This window comes from Chrysoperla carnea (assembly GCF_905475395.1).
Source record: "Chrysoperla carnea chromosome X unlocalized genomic scaffold, inChrCarn1.1 SUPER_X_unloc_10, whole genome shotgun sequence".
NCBI lineage: Eukaryota > Metazoa > Arthropoda > Insecta > Neuroptera > Chrysopidae > Chrysoperla > Chrysoperla carnea.
In genome coordinates this window covers 42,501-60,212 of record NW_025408045.1, presented here as the reverse complement: position 1 = coordinate 60,212, position 17,712 = coordinate 42,501, and the positions used below count along the sequence as shown (strand labels likewise).

General features: G+C 24.2%; 4 non-coding genes across 4 annotated transcripts in view; all 4 read left to right on the top strand.

Annotated features, from left to right (window-relative positions):
• Positions 1-2,153: 2,153 nt before the first annotated feature.
• LOC123303549 lies at positions 2,154-2,272 on the top strand. The gene has a single exon (XR_006535659.1). It is a non-coding gene; the product is annotated as a 5S ribosomal RNA (ribosomal RNA).
• A 6,379-nt stretch (positions 2,273-8,651) lies between these two features.
• LOC123303541 lies at positions 8,652-8,770 on the top strand. The gene has a single exon (XR_006535652.1). It is a non-coding gene; the product is annotated as a 5S ribosomal RNA (ribosomal RNA).
• Positions 8,771-15,138: 6,368 nt separating this feature from the next.
• On the top strand, positions 15,139-15,257 carry LOC123303532. Its single transcript, XR_006535647.1, has one exon. It is a non-coding gene; the product is annotated as a 5S ribosomal RNA (ribosomal RNA).
• A 1,590-nt stretch (positions 15,258-16,847) lies between these two features.
• LOC123303548 overlaps positions 16,848-17,712 on the top strand; it is a 4,653-nt gene continuing 3,788 nt past the window's right edge. Inside the window, exon 1 of the ribosomal RNA XR_006535658.1 lies at positions 16,848-17,712. This exon is cut by the window's right edge and continues 3,788 nt beyond it. This is a non-coding gene — a ribosomal RNA (large subunit ribosomal RNA).

Genomic DNA, 17,712 nt, shown 5'->3' with positions numbered 1-17,712 from the left:
ACAAGATAAATTTATATATTATGTTTTAATACTCGATACTATAATATATCGCATCCGTTACCAATTATTCGGTATCCTTTGATTTATACACAGAATGAACCAAAAATATGTATCAAATTTATTTTATTTATTTATATATTTAATATTATTATTATTATTTTATATTACAAAGTTTCTTAACGAAGCTTACAATGATTTCTCATATCGTACTTAACAAAATTATTTAGATCATATAAAATTTAAATTGTTAAAAAATTTTTATATTTATTATTATTATTTATTTTTATTAAAATTACATAACATAAAATTAATAATATTTTAATAATTATATAAATTAATTCTTATTTAAAATAATCTTATATTAATCTCAACAAATACTCTAATAATATATTTTGTCATAAATTTTTTTATATTTAAAATAAATATTATAATATATAAATACTTATATCAGTATAAAATTTCTTTATATAATTATGAAAAAATTAATTTAATAGTTAATTATTGATATTAATGCATAAATAAAAGTATTTTCTAATGAAATATATTTTGTCAATGTTCGATTAACACATTTCATAATAATACGTTTTCATTATTGACAAAAAAAGTTTTTCTAAAAATGAAATCTTATACTATAATATATATATTTATATATTAAATTTTTTAATTATTTATATACTAATAATTTATAATAAATCGATATTAAATAAAAAATAAAAATATATACTTTTTAAGTTTACCTTAAAAATATTATTGTTTTGTATGATTGAAATAATTAATATTAAACTATGTTTATTAATAATTGTTAATAAAAAAATTAAATATATTTTAATTTATAAAATAAATATTATTATTAAATTTATAATTTATTATTTTATATATTATAGAAATTGAAAAAATAAATCATGTTTACTACGACAGTAAATTAGAAATACTATTTAATTTTTATGTGTTTTCTACATGGTACTTTGACTTACATAGGGACTTATATTATTGTGAATAATGATATAATTGAAAACCTTTATTTTTTATTTGATAGAATTATTATATTTTATCATTTAAATATTTATAATAAATACATTATTTTTATAAAGTAAAAAATATGGCCGAAGAAAATTCTACAGCTGTTGCAGCAACTGCGGTTACTGCTGCTTCTACAACACCAACAAAAAAAGCAACAGCTTCTGGTGCTAAACGTACAAAACAACATTCAAAACCAACACATCCACGTACATCAGAAATGGTTGTTAACGCAATTAAAAATTTAAAAGAACGTGGTGGTTCATCATTACAAGCAATTAAAAAATATTTAGCTGCAAATTATAAAGTGGATTCTGATAAAATTTCACCATTTATTAAAAAATATTTAAAAGCTGCTGTAACTGAGGGAGCCTTGGTACAAACTAAAGGTAAAGGTGCATCTGGTTCATTCAAATTGGCTGCTTCCGCTTCATCTAATTCTTCAGCTAAATCAAAAGTATCCAAAAAAGAAAGTGGAGCAAAAGGTTCAGCAAAGAGTGCTAAAAGTAAACGGGCACCAAAAGAAAAGAAAGCCACAACTACATCATTGGCAGCCAAAAAGCCTAAAGCAAAAAAAGCGACTCCATCATCATCAACTGCTGCTAAAAAAGTTACTGCAAAATCATCAGCGGCATCAAAAAAAGCACCAGTTAAAGCAAAACCAGCAAAAAGTACAAAATCCGCTGCCAAAAGTAGCCCTGCTCGTAAACCGAAAGCACCAAAAGCTAAGAAAGCTTCTGTTGCCAAATCATCTCCTACAAAAATTAAAAAAGCAGCACCAAAAAAGAAATGATCTGTTACTTTAATAATATATTGAAATATTTCATTATTTTTGCTAAAAAATGAAAATAACATAGGCCTTAATACAGGCCACAAATTAATATTTGATAAGAGTAAATTATTTTTTGTATAAATATTTTATAAAATAATAGTTTAGAAACATTTGCCACAGTCAGTACCACGGATGGGTGGCCACTTGAGAATACTGTGTGCGGTTGCATTTTTATTTAAAATATATGGTATAATAAATAAGTATATATTTAAATTGATTACTTCATTGAAAATTTTAATAATATACTTTAATATTAATGATATTTATGAAAAATATATATTTGTAAAAATTTTCATTTATTACTGGCAACAGCCATACCACGTTGAAAACACCGGTTCTCGTCCGATCACCGAAGTTAAGCAACATTGGGCACAGTCAGTACTTGGATGGGTGACCGCTTGGGAACACTGTGTGCGGTTGCCTTTTTATATTAAAAATATAAATTATTTTTCTTCTTTTCTTTTTTTTTACACACCATATATAAATATATGTTATTTAGAAATGTAAACCTTTTATATTATTCGTCAACAAATAAATATTATTTTTTGTATAAAATTTTATTGCATTTATAACTCATATCATGGTTACTTTAAAGCGAGAAGTTTTTTTAATATTTCAAATGAATATAAAATAATATAAATTTTATGAAATTTATTTATTTTTAGAAATAGCAATCGCTTATAATTATAACAAAATTTTAATAATGTTTAATTTTATTTCAATAATTTATATTTATATATATATATATATATATATATATATATATATATATATATATATTTTTTTATAAAAATAATATACTCTTATTTAATAATATATGTTGGTCCTATATATAGGACCGAAAATATTTCTTATTTGTTTTTTTTTTTTTAAATTGTCATTTAAAACGCTTATGCACGTTCTCCACGAATACGTCTTGCCAATTGTATATCCTTAGGCATAATTGTAACACGCTTTGCATGAATTGCGCATAAATTGGTATCTTCAAATAAACCTACTAAATAGGCTTCACTAGCTTCTTGTAATGCCATAACAGCTGAACTTTGGAAACGTAAATCGGTTTTAAAATCTTGTGCAATTTCACGTACTAAACGTTGGAATGGTAATTTACGAATTAACAATTCAGTACTTTTTTGATAACGACGAATTTCTCGTAAAGCTACTGTACCAGGACGATATCTGTGTGGTTTTTTTACTCCACCAGTTGCTGGTGCACTTTTACGTGCAGCTTTCGTTGCTAATTGTTTTCTTGGTGCTTTACCACCAGTTGATTTACGTGCAGTTTGCTTGGTTCTAGCCATTTTCAAATAATAATGTTTTTACAAAAAAACACACAATTTTAAAAATTATATTCGACAATTTGATACTACAAAGTCAAATGTTTAAATGCGAAATAAATGTGTTGTATTTATATTTATATGAAATTTCAAAATTTTTGTTGTCATATCCTATTGGATAGCTATCAGAGTATGGACTAATCAAATTGTATAGGCGTGGCTTAAAAAATCTTTAATGCTTTATATAAAAAGGCACAATTGTACCGGCGCTCACATACATTACAATACTTGTGAGGTTAACACACGTGTTATCCGTTCGTTAAAATATTGTAAATAATTTTTTATTAAAATGACTGGCAGAGGAAAAGGTGGAAAGGGTCTTGGAAAAGGGGGTGCAAAACGTCATAGAAAAGTTTTGCGTGATAATATCCAAGGTATTACAAAACCTGCAATTCGTCGTTTAGCACGACGAGGTGGAGTAAAACGTATCTCTGGTTTAATTTATGAAGAAACACGTGGTGTACTTAAAGTATTCCTTGAAAATGTTATTCGGGATGCTGTTACATATACTGAACACGCAAAACGTAAAACAGTTACAGCTATGGATGTTGTATATGCATTAAAACGACAAGGTCGTACTTTGTATGGTTTTGGAGGTTAAGAAAATATAATAATTTACTTAAAATATTTAGTAAATTTATTAAAGAATATTTAATACATCCGATAAATTTAAACAGGCTTTCCTTTTTGGGAAGCCACTAATTTTATTTATATAAGAGTAAATAAATTTGTTAATAAATATAACATATTATATAATTTGTTTACAACAAATTATTTTGTTTATAACATACATTACCAAATATTTTTATTTTTTTTTTTTATTGTAATATATCTGCAATAATAAATTATAATTTGTATATTATCTATTTTATTTTACAATAACTTATTGAATTTTTGAAAAAATTTTATTATAAATTAATATACTATTATATTTTTTATATATACAAGTTAAGAGTAACAAGTATCGATAGGAGATTATCGAATTTATAACTAATAAAACATTTCGCCTTAATCAAAGAAAATAAAGATTTTGCTATACCATTTTTTATACTTTCAATAAATAATTTATTATTAAATTTTTATTATTTCATTTATTTTTTAAAATTATTAAAAATATTTTTCTAATAATTATAAGCGTACATAAACAAGTAGTAAATGTAAAATGAAAATAATAAAGGTAATGTAATGCATTTGCATTACACTGATTTACGATATATATTCCGCGATATCCTTTATTATATTTAAAATTAATAATATTGATATACTAATAATAGATATATTCAAGCTATTAATATATAAAATTTTATATTAAATATGATATTAATAATTGTTTATTTAATTTTTTTGTATATATAAAAATAATTTACTCTTATTTAAAAAATTTGATGGCTCTCTTAAAAAGAGAGCCGTTTTTATATGTTGATGTATTTTTATGTTATCAATTAAATAATATTTTCGATTTATTTATTTTGAACTTGTATATTTTGTAACAGCTTTAGTACCTTCACTAACAGCGTGCTTTGCCAATTCACCAGGTAATAATAATCGAACTGCGGTTTGAATTTCCCGACTTGTGATTGTTGAACGTTTATTATAATGTGCTAAACGTGATGCTTCAGCAGCAATACGTTCAAAAATATCATTAACAAAACTGTTCATGATACTCATAGCTTTACTAGAGATACCAGTATCAGGATGCACTTGTTTTAATACTTTGTAAATGTAAATTGCATATGATTCCTTGCGCTTCCTCTTCTTTTTCTTATCACTCTTTGATATATTTTTTTGAGCTTTGCCAGCTTTTTTTGCTGCTTTTCCACTTGTTTTTGGTGGCATTGTTACAAACAATTAATATACACAGATAGTTACAGAACACCAGTCAGTATATGTATGAGCGTGTCGTGTATACAACTAGCGTATTATATACGCGAAGATGGATATAACAATAAAAATGAATACTACTCTCTGATTGGCTGAAAATAATACTATAAGGTGATTGGTTTATTTTTAAAGTTTTATATTTTATAAATATTATAAATTAAAATACCCAAATAACATTTTAAACATTTATGTTACAATCCCCGTAACGTACACATCTGTGTGATTATATTTACAAAAAAAAATATTAATTAAATAAATTTATTCGCTATGTCTGGACGAGGTAAAGGTGGTAAAGTAAAGGGAAAGGCAAAGTCAAGATCAAGCCGAGCAGGATTACAATTTCCTGTTGGAAGAATTCACAGATTATTACGAAAAGGAAATTATGCTGAACGAGTAGGTGCTGGTGCCCCAGTATATTTGGCTGCTGTTATGGAATATTTGGCTGCAGAAGTTCTCGAGTTAGCTGGTAATGCTGCCCGTGATAACAAAAAAACACGTATCATTCCACGTCATTTACAATTGGCAATTCGTAATGATGAAGAATTAAATAAATTATTATCTGGTGTAACAATTGCTCAAGGTGGTGTATTACCAAACATTCAAGCAGTGTTATTACCAAAGAAAACTGAAAAGAAAGCATAAATTAAAAACATTGCATTAATTTTTATAATAATAATACATCGATCATAGGCCTTTTAATAAAAGGCCACAAATTTATTTAAAATAAGAGTAAAAATTATTTTTATAAATAATATATTATAATATTTTTTTAAAGAATCAATTTAAATAATTATAAATTAATGATTCTTTTTTTTTTTTTTTTTTTTTATATGTTATTATGGAAATAATTCATCATATTATGATGACATTTAGGTAACATATTATAAGAATATTCATAAAATATTATCAAAATAATATTGTATTATGATGATATTTAGACAAAATATTATAAGAATATACACAAAATATTATCAAAATAATATCATTAGATAACAAAACTGTTCATGATACTCATACCTTTACTAGAGATAAAAGTATCAGGATGCACTTGTATTAATACATATTATCACAACATCACAAAATATTTTTTAAAAGGAAAAATTTTTTAAAAATTATTATAAAATTTGATTGAATTAAATTTCAATTTATTTTTTTAATAATTAAAGAAAAAAAAAAGCATATAAACTTTCTATTGAAAATGTTATTTTCAACTAGATGGCCAAGTGAACTTTGTTACACAAACAATATATGACGTATTCGTTATTTAAATAATCAGTATCCTTTGATATTATATCAATACGTTACTCTCTTCTTTTGATACTCTTTTGATACATATTAATAAAATTTCAATTTATAAGATTTTATGTCAATTATATAAATAATATTATAAATTTTCTAAATACATAAGTTAAGTAACAAAAAATTTGAATAACAAGATAAATTTATATATTATGTTTTAATACTCGATACTATAATATATCGCATCCGTTACCAATTATTCGGTATCCTTTGATTTATACACAGAATGAACCAAAAATATGTATCAAATTTATTTTATTTATTTATATATTTAATAGTATTATTATTATTTTATATTACAAAGTTTCTTAACGAAGCTTACAATGATTTCTCATATCGTACTTAACAAAATTATTTAGATCATATAAAATTTAAATTGTTAAAAAATTTTTATATTTATTATTATTATTTATTTTTATTAAAATTACATAACATAAAATTAATAATATTTTAATAATTATATAAATTAATTCTTATTTAAAATAATCTTATATTAATCTCAACAAATACTCTAATAATATATTTTGTCATAAATTTTTTTATATTTAAAATAAATATTATAATATATAAATACTTATATCAGTATAAAATTTCTTTATATAATTATGAAAAAATTAATTTAATAGTTAATTATTGATATTAATGCATAAATAAAAGTATTTTCTAATGAAATATATTTTGTCAATGTTCGATTAACACATTTCATAATAATACGTTTTCATTATTGACAAAAAAAGTTTTTCTAAAAATGAAATCTTATACTATAATATATATATTTATATATTAAATTTTTTAATTATTTATATACTAATAATTTATAATAAATCGATATTAAATAAAAAATAAAAATATATACTTTTTAAGTTTACCTTAAAAATATTATTGTTTTGTATGATTGAAATAATTAATATTAAACTATGTTTATTAATAATTGTTAATAAAAAAATTAAATATATTTTAATTTATAAAATAAATATTATTATTAAATTTATAATTTATTATTTTATATATTATAGAAATTGAAAAAATAAATCATGTTTACTACGACAGTAAATTAGAAATACTATTTAATTTTTATGTGTTTTCTACATGGTACTTTGACTTACATAGGGACTTATATTATTGTGAATAATGATATAATTGAAAACCTTTATTTTTTATTTGATAGAATTATTATATTTTATCATTTAAATATTTATAATAAATACATTATTTTTATAAAGTAAAAAATATGGCCGAAGAAAATTCTACAGCTGTTGCAGCAACTGCGGTTACTGCTGCTTCTACAACACCAACAAAAAAAGCAACAGCTTCTGGTGCTAAACGTACAAAACAACATTCAAAACCAACACATCCACGTACATCAGAAATGGTTGTTAACGCAATTAAAAATTTAAAAGAACGTGGTGGTTCATCATTACAAGCAATTAAAAAATATTTAGCTGCAAATTATAAAGTGGATTCTGATAAAATTTCACCATTTATTAAAAAATATTTAAAAGCTGCTGTAACTGAGGGAGCCTTGGTACAAACTAAAGGTAAAGGTGCATCTGGTTCATTCAAATTGGCTGCTTCCGCTTCATCTAATTCTTCAGCTAAATCAAAAGTATCCAAAAAAGAAAGTGGAGCAAAAGGTTCAGCAAAGAGTGCTAAAAGTAAACGGGCACCAAAAGAAAAGAAAGCCACAACTACATCATTGGCAGCCAAAAAGCCTAAAGCAAAAAAAGCGACTCCATCATCATCAACTGCTGCTAAAAAAGTTACTGCAAAATCATCAGCGGCATCAAAAAAAGCACCAGTTAAAGCAAAACCAGCAAAAAGTACAAAATCCGCTGCCAAAAGTAGCCCTGCTCGTAAACCGAAAGCACCAAAAGCTAAGAAAGCTTCTGTTGCCAAATCATCTCCTACAAAAATTAAAAAAGCAGCACCAAAAAAGAAATGATCTGTTACTTTAATAATATATTGAAATATTTCATTATTTTTGCTAAAAAATGAAAATAACATAGGCCTTAATACAGGCCACAAATTAATATTTGATAAGAGTAAATTATTTTTTGTATAAATATTTTATAAAATAATAGTTTAGAAACATTTGCCACAGTCAGTACCACGGATGGGTGGCCACTTGAGAATACTGTGTGCGGTTGCATTTTTATTTAAAATATATGGTATAATAAATAAGTATATATTTAAATTGATTACTTCATTGAAAATTTTAATAATATACTTTAATATTAATGATATTTATGAAAAATATATATTTGTAAAAATTTTCATTTATTACTGGCAACAGCCATACCACGTTGAAAACACCGGTTCTCGTCCGATCACCGAAGTTAAGCAACATTGGGCACAGTCAGTACTTGGATGGGTGACCGCTTGGGAACACTGTGTGCGGTTGCCTTTTTATATTAAAAATATAAATTATTTTTCTTCTTTTCTTTTTTTTTACACACCATATATAAATATATGTTATTTAGAAATGTAAACCTTTTATATTATTCATCAACAAATAAATATTATTTTTTGTATAAAATTTTATTGCATTTATAACTCATATCATGGTTACTTTAAAGCGAGAAGTTTTTTTAATATTTCAAATGAATATAAAATAATATAAATTTTATGAAATTTATTTATTTTTAGAAATAGCAATCGCTTATAATTATAACAAAATTTTAATAATGTTTAATTTTATTTCAATAATTTATATTTATATATATATATATATATATATATATATATATATATATATATATATATATATATATTTTTTAATAAAAATAATATACTCTTATTTAATAATATATGTTGGTCCTATATATAGGACCGAAAATATTTCTTATTTGTTTTTTTTTTTTTAAATTGTCATTTAAAACGCTTATGCACGTTCTCCACGAATACGTCTTGCCAATTGTATATCCTTAGGCATAATTGTAACACGCTTTGCATGAATTGCGCATAAATTGGTATCTTCAAATAAACCTACTAAATAGGCTTCACTAGCTTCTTGTAATGCCATAACAGCTGAACTTTGGAAACGTAAATCGGTTTTAAAATCTTGTGCAATTTCACGTACTAAACGTTGGAATGGTAATTTACGAATTAACAATTCAGTACTTTTTTGATAACGACGAATTTCTCGTAAAGCTACTGTACCAGGACGATATCTGTGTGGTTTTTTTACTCCACCAGTTGCTGGTGCACTTTTACGTGCAGCTTTCGTTGCTAATTGTTTTCTTGGTGCTTTACCACCAGTTGATTTACGTGCAGTTTGCTTGGTTCTAGCCATTTTCAAATAATAATGTTTTTACAAAAAAACACACAATTTTAAAAATTATATTCGACAATTTGATACTACAAAGTCAAATGTTTAAATGCGAAATAAATGTGTTGTATTTATATTTATATGAAATTTCAAAATTTTTGTTGTCATATCCTATTGGATAGCTATCAGAGTATGGACTAATCAAATTGTATAGGCGTGGCTTAAAAAATCTTTAATGCTTTATATAAAAAGGCACAATTGTACCGGCGCTCACATACATTACAATACTTGTGAGGTTAACACACGTGTTATCCGTTCGTTAAAATATTGTAAATAATTTTTTATTAAAATGACTGGCAGAGGAAAAGGTGGAAAGGGTCTTGGAAAAGGGGGTGCAAAACGTCATAGAAAAGTTTTGCGTGATAATATCCAAGGTATTACAAAACCTGCAATTCGTCGTTTAGCACGACGAGGTGGAGTAAAACGTATCTCTGGTTTAATTTATGAAGAAACACGTGGTGTACTTAAAGTATTCCTTGAAAATGTTATTCGGGATGCTGTTACATATACTGAACACGCAAAACGTAAAACAGTTACAGCTATGGATGTTGTATATGCATTAAAACGACAAGGTCGTACTTTGTATGGTTTTGGAGGTTAAGAAAATATAATAATTTACTTAAAATATTTAGTAAATTTATTAAAGAATATTTAATACATCCGATAAATTTAAACAGGCTTTCCTTTTTGGGAAGCCACTAATTTTATTTATATAAGAGTAAATAAATTTGTTAATAAATATAACATATTATATAATTTGTTTACAACAAATTATTTTGTTTATAACATACATTACCAAATATTTTTATTTTTTTTTTTTATTGTAATATATCTGCAATAATAAATTATAATTTGTATATTATCTATTTTATTTTACAATAACTTATTGAATTTTTGAAAAAATTTTATTATAAATTAATATACTATTATATTTTTTATATATACAAGTTAAGAGTAACAAGTATCGATAGGAGATTATCGAATTTATAACTAATAAAACATTTCGCCTTAATCAAAGAAAATAAAGATTTTGCTATACCATTTTTTATACTTTCAATAAATAATTTATTATTAAATTTTTATTATTTCATTTATTTTTTAAAATTATTAAAAATATTTTTCTAATAATTATAAGCGTACATAAACAAGTAGTAAATGTAAAATGAAAATAATAAAGGTAATGTAATGCATTTGCATTACACTGATTTACGATATATATTCCGCGATATCCTTTATTATATTTAAAATTAATAATATTGATATACTAATAATAGATATATTCAAGCTATTAATATATAAAATTTTATATTAAATATGATATTAATAATTGTTTATTTAATTTTTTTGTATATATAAAAATAATTTACTCTTATTTAAAAAATTTGATGGCTCTCTTAAAAAGAGAGCCGTTTTTATATGTTGATGTATTTTTATGTTATCAATTAAATAATATTTTCGATTTATTTATTTTGAACTTGTATATTTTGTAACAGCTTTAGTACCTTCACTAACAGCGTGCTTTGCCAATTCACCAGGTAATAATAATCGAACTGCGGCCGACTTGTGATTGTTGAACGTTTATTATAATGTGCTAAACGTGATGCTTCAGCAGCAATACGTTCAAAAATATCATTAACAAAACTGTTCATGATACTCATAGCTTTACTAGAGATACCAGTATCAGGATGCACTTGTTTTAATACTTTGTAAATGTAAATTGCATATGATTCCTTGCGCTTCCTCTTCTTTTTCTTATCACTCTTTGATATATTTTTTTGAGCTTTGCCAGCTTTTTTTGCTGCTTTTCCACTTGTTTTTGGTGGCATTGTTACAAACAATTAATATACACAGATAGTTACAGAACACCAGTCAGTATATGTATGAGCGTGTCGTGTATACAACTAGCGTATTATATACGCGAAGATGGATATAACAATAAAAATGAATACTACTCTCTGATTGGCTGAAAATAATACTATAAGGTGATTGGTTTATTTTTAAAGTTTTATATTTTATAAATATTATAAATTAAAATACCCAAATAACATTTTAAACATTTATGTTACAATCCCCGTAACGTACACATCTGTGTGATTATATTTACAAAAAAAAATATTAATTAAATAAATTTATTCGCTATGTCTGGACGAGGTAAAGGTGGTAAAGTAAAGGGAAAGGCAAAGTCAAGATCAAGCCGAGCAGGATTACAATTTCCTGTTGGAAGAATTCACAGATTATTACGAAAAGGAAATTATGCTGAACGAGTAGGTGCTGGTGCCCCAGTATATTTGGCTGCTGTTATGGAATATTTGGCTGCAGAAGTTCTCGAGTTAGCTGGTAATGCTGCCCGTGATAACAAAAAAACACGTATCATTCCACGTCATTTACAATTGGCAATTCGTAATGATGAAGAATTAAATAAATTATTATCTGGTGTAACAATTGCTCAAGGTGGTGTATTACCAAACATTCAAGCAGTGTTATTACCAAAGAAAACTGAAAAGAAAGCATAAATTAAAAACATTGCATTAATTTTTATAATAATAATACATCGATCATAGGCCTTTTAATAAAAGGCCACAAATTTATTTAAAATAAGAGTAAAAATTATTTTTATAAATAATATATTATAATATTTTTTTAAAGAATCAATTTAAATAATTATAAATTAATGATTCTTTTTTTTTTTTTTTTTTTTTATATGTTATTATGGAAATAATTCATCATATTATGATGACATTTAGGTAACATATTATAAGAATATTCATAAAATATTATCAAAATAATATTGTATTATGATGATATTTAGACAAAATATTATAAGAATATACACAAAATATTATCAAAATAATATCATTAGATAACAAAACTGTTCATGATACTCATACCTTTACTAGAGATAAAAGTATCAGGATGCACTTGTATTAATACATATTATCACAACATCACAAAATATTTTTTAAAAGGAAAAATTTTTTAAAAATTATTATAAAATTTGATTGAATTAAATTTCAATTTATTTTTTTAATAATTAAAGAAAAAAAAAAGCATATAAACTTTCTATTGAAAATGTTATTTTCAACTAGATGGCCAAGTGAACTTTGTTACACAAACAATATATGACGTATTCGTTATTTAAATAATCAGTATCCTTTGATATTATATCAATACGTTACTCTCTTCTTTTGATACATATTAATAAAATTTCAATTTATAAGATTTTATGTCAATTATATAAATAATATTATAAATTTTCTAAATACATAAGTTAAGTAACAAAAAATTTGAATAACAAGATAAATTTATATATTATGTTTTAATACTCGATACTATAATATATCGCATCCGTTACCAATTATTCGGTATCCTTTGATTTATACACAGAATGAACCAAAAATATGTATCAAATTTATTTTATTTATTTATATATTTAATATTATTATTATTATTTTATATTACAAAGTTTCTTAACGAAGCTTACAATGATTTCTCATATCGTACTTAACAAAATTATTTAGATCATATAAAATTTAAATTGTTAAAAAATTTTTATATTTATTATTATTATTTATTTTTATTAAAATTACATAACATAAAATTAATAATATTTTAATAATTATATAAATTAATTCTTATTTAAAATAATCTTATATTAATCTCAACAAATACTCTAATAATATATTTTGTCATAAATTTTTTTATATTTAAAATAAATATTATAATATATAAATACTTATATCAGTATAAAATTTCTTTATATAATTATGAAAAAATTAATTTAATAGTTAATTATTGATATTAATGCATAAATAAAAGTATTTTCTAATGAAATATATTTTGTCAATGTTCGATTAACACATTTCATAATAATACGTTTTCATTATTGACAAAAAAAGTTTTTCTAAAAATGAAATCTTATACTATAATATATATATTTATATATTAAATTTTTTAATTATTTATATACTAATAATTTATAATAAATCGATATTAAATAAAAAATAAAAATATATACTTTTTAAGTTTACCTTAAAAATATTATTGTTTTGTATGATTGAAATAATTAATATTAAACTATGTTTATTAATAATTGTTAATAAAAAAATTAAATATATTTTAATTTATAAAATAAATATTATTATTAAATTTATAATTTATTATTTTATATATTATAGAAATTGAAAAAATAAATCATGTTTACTACGACAGTAAATTAGAAATACTATTTAATTTTTATGTGTTTTCTACATGGTACTTTGACTTACATAGGGACTTATATTATTGTGAATAATGATATAATTGAAAACCTTTATTTTTTATTTGATAGAATTATTATATTTTATCATTTAAATATTTATAATAAATACATTATTTTTATAAAGTAAAAAATATGGCCGAAGAAAATTCTACAGCTGTTGCAGCAACTGCGGTTACTGCTGCTTCTACAACACCAACAAAAAAAGCAACAGCTTCTGGTGCTAAACGTACAAAACAACATTCAAAACCAACACATCCACGTACATCAGAAATGGTTGTTAACGCAATTAAAAATTTAAAAGAACGTGGTGGTTCATCATTACAAGCAATTAAAAAATATTTAGCTGCAAATTATAAAGTGGATTCTGATAAAATTTCACCATTTATTAAAAAATATTTAAAAGCTGCTGTAACTGAGGGAGCCTTGGTACAAACTAAAGGTAAAGGTGCATCTGGTTCATTCAAATTGGCTGCTTCCGCTTCATCTAATTCTTCAGCTAAATCAAAAGTATCCAAAAAAGAAAGTGGAGCAAAAGGTTCAGCAAAGAGTGCTAAAAGTAAACGGGCACCAAAAGAAAAGAAAGCCACAACTACATCATTGGCAGCCAAAAAGCCTAAAGCAAAAAAAGCGACTCCATCATCATCAACTGCTGCTAAAAAAGTTACTGCAAAATCATCAGCGGCATCAAAAAAAGCACCAGTTAAAGCAAAACCAGCAAAAAGTACAAAATCCGCTGCCAAAAGTAGCCCTGCTCGTAAACCGAAAGCACCAAAAGCTAAGAAAGCTTCTGTTGCCAAATCATCTCCTACAAAAATTAAAAAAGCAGCACCAAAAAAGAAATGATCTGTTACTTTAATAATATATTGAAATATTTCATTATTTTTGCTAAAAAATGAAAATAACATAGGCCTTAATACAGGCCACAAATTAATATTTGATAAGAGTAAATTATTTTTTGTATAAATATTTTATAAAATAATAGTTAAGAAACATTTGCCACAGTCAGTACCACGGATGGGTGGCCACTTGAGAATACTGTGTGCGGTTGCATTTTTATTTAAAATATATGGTATAATAAATAAGTATATATTTAAATTGATTACTTCATTGAAAATTTTAATAATATACTTTAATATTAATGATATTTATGAAAAATATATATTTGTAAAAATTTTCATTTATTACTGGCAACAGCCATACCACGTTGAAAACACCGGTTCTCGTCCGATCACCGAAGTTAAGCAACATTGGGCACAGTCAGTACTTGGATGGGTGACCGCTTGGGAACACTGTGTGCGGTTGCCTTTTTATATTAAAAATATAAATTATTTTTCTTCTTTTCTTTTTTTTTACACACCATATATAAATATATGTTATTTAGAAATGTAAACCTTTTATATTATTCATCAACAAATAAATATTATTTTTTGTATAAAATTTTATTGCATTTATAACTCATATCATGGTTACTTTAAAGCGAGAAGTTTTTTTAATATTTCAAATGAATATAAAATAATATAAATTTTATGAAATTTATTTATTTTTAGAAATAGCAATCGCTTATAATTATAACAAAATTTTAATAATGTTTAATTTTATTTCAATAATTTATATTTATATATATATATATATATATATATATATATATATATATATATATTTTTTAATAAAAATAATATACTCTTATTTAATAATATATGTTGGTCCTATATATAGGACCGAAAATATTTCTTATTTGTTTTTTTTTTTTTAAATTGTCATTTAAAACGCTTATGCACGTTCTCCACGAATACGTCTTGCCAATTGTATATCCTTAGGCATAATTGTAACACGCTTTGCATGAATTGCGCATAAATTGGTATCTTCAAATAAACCTACTAAATAGGCTTCACTAGCTTCTTGTAATGCCATAACAGCTGAACTTTGAAAACGTAAATCGGTTTTAAAATCTTGTGCAATTTCACGTACTAAACGTTGGAATGGTAATTTACGAATTAACAATTCAGTACTTTTTTGATAACGACGAATTTCTCGTAAAGCTACTGTACCAGGACGATATCTGTGTGGTTTTTTTACTCCACCAGTTGCTGGTGCACTTTTACGTGCAGCTTTCGTTGCTAATTGTTTTCTTGGTGCTTTACCACCAGTTGATTTACGTGCAGTTTGCTTGGTTCTAGCCATTTTCAAATAATAATGTTTTTACAAAAAAACACACAATTTTAAAAATTATATTCGACAATTTGATACTACAAAGTCAAATGTTTAAATGCGAAATAAATGTGTTGTATTTATATTTATATGAAATTTCAAAATTTTTGTTGTCATATCCTATTGGATAGCTATCAGAGTATGGACTAATCAAATTGTATAGGCGTGGCTTAAAAAATCTTTAATGCTTTATATAAAAAGGCACAATTGAATGTTTTACGCCAAATATAAGAAAAAAATAAATATAAAATGTTTTTAATAGCATTTAAAATTTATATATTTTTTATTATTTGTCGACATTTTTAAATTAATATATCAATATTATTTTTTATCATTTATATATAATATTATAAAACTTTATGTTAATAATAATATTAATAATAAATGATATTAATAATATATTTTTAAAATATTAAATAAAGAAGAATAAACAAAAATATTATATATTAATATTTTGTTATGGAATATTTTATTTGTAATAAAATTTTCAATATACTCGAAAAAAATTAATATATATAATTATTTATTTTTTATTTTCTTCTCTTTAGATAAATATAAAAATAATATTATATAATAATATAAAAAAAATTTGAGTATGAATAATTAAGAAAATTGTTTACTTATAAAATATAACAAAAACATAATATATAAAAAAAATTTTTGTTTTAATACTTCTAAAAACTTTTACGACCTCAGAGTAGGTGAGATTACCCGCTGAATTTAAGCATATTATTAAGCGGAGGAAAAGAAACTAACTAGGATTCCCTTAGTAGCGGCGAGCGAACAGGGATAAGCCCAGCACTGAACCCCGTGGCTGATAAACAGACACTTGGGGAATGTAGTGTTTAGGAAGATTCAATATAAACCTATTGTTATATAATACATCCAAGTCCATCTTGAATGGGGCCATATACCCATAGAGGGTGCCAGGCCCGTAGTGATTATTATTGATGATAGGTGAATCTTTCCTTAGAGTCGGGTTGCTTGAGAGTGCAGCTCTAAGTGGGTGGTAAACTCCATCTAAGGCTAAATATTACCACGAGACCGATAGCGAACAAGTACCGTGAGGGAAAGTTGAAAAGAACTTTGAAGAGAGAGTTAAAGAGTACGTAAAACCGTTCAGGGGTAAACCTGAGAAACCCGAAAGGTCGAAAGATGAGATTCATTTACTTTTTATCGTTAATCAACCAATTTGTACTAGCATGTGACAAAAAATTTTTATTAGGAATTTTGTATTTTTAGTAAAAATATATGCACTGCTGTATATTGTTAATTGTATGATAACGAGGTATGCACTTCTCATCTTGTAGGACGTTGCGACCCATTAAATATTAATCTATAGGCATTGGTGCGTTGATTAATGTACAATATTATTTTTTTGGATAATATTTTGTGTATGTTAAATGCCTATGTTTCTTGATTAATTGTTTGATGGTATTAATTATAAATTGATATTGAGCCGCGTTATTAACGCGTTCAGATCCACCACGAGTATAAATAGGTTTTTTTTTATTAAAACATATTATATATACGGATTTTATGCCGTTATATG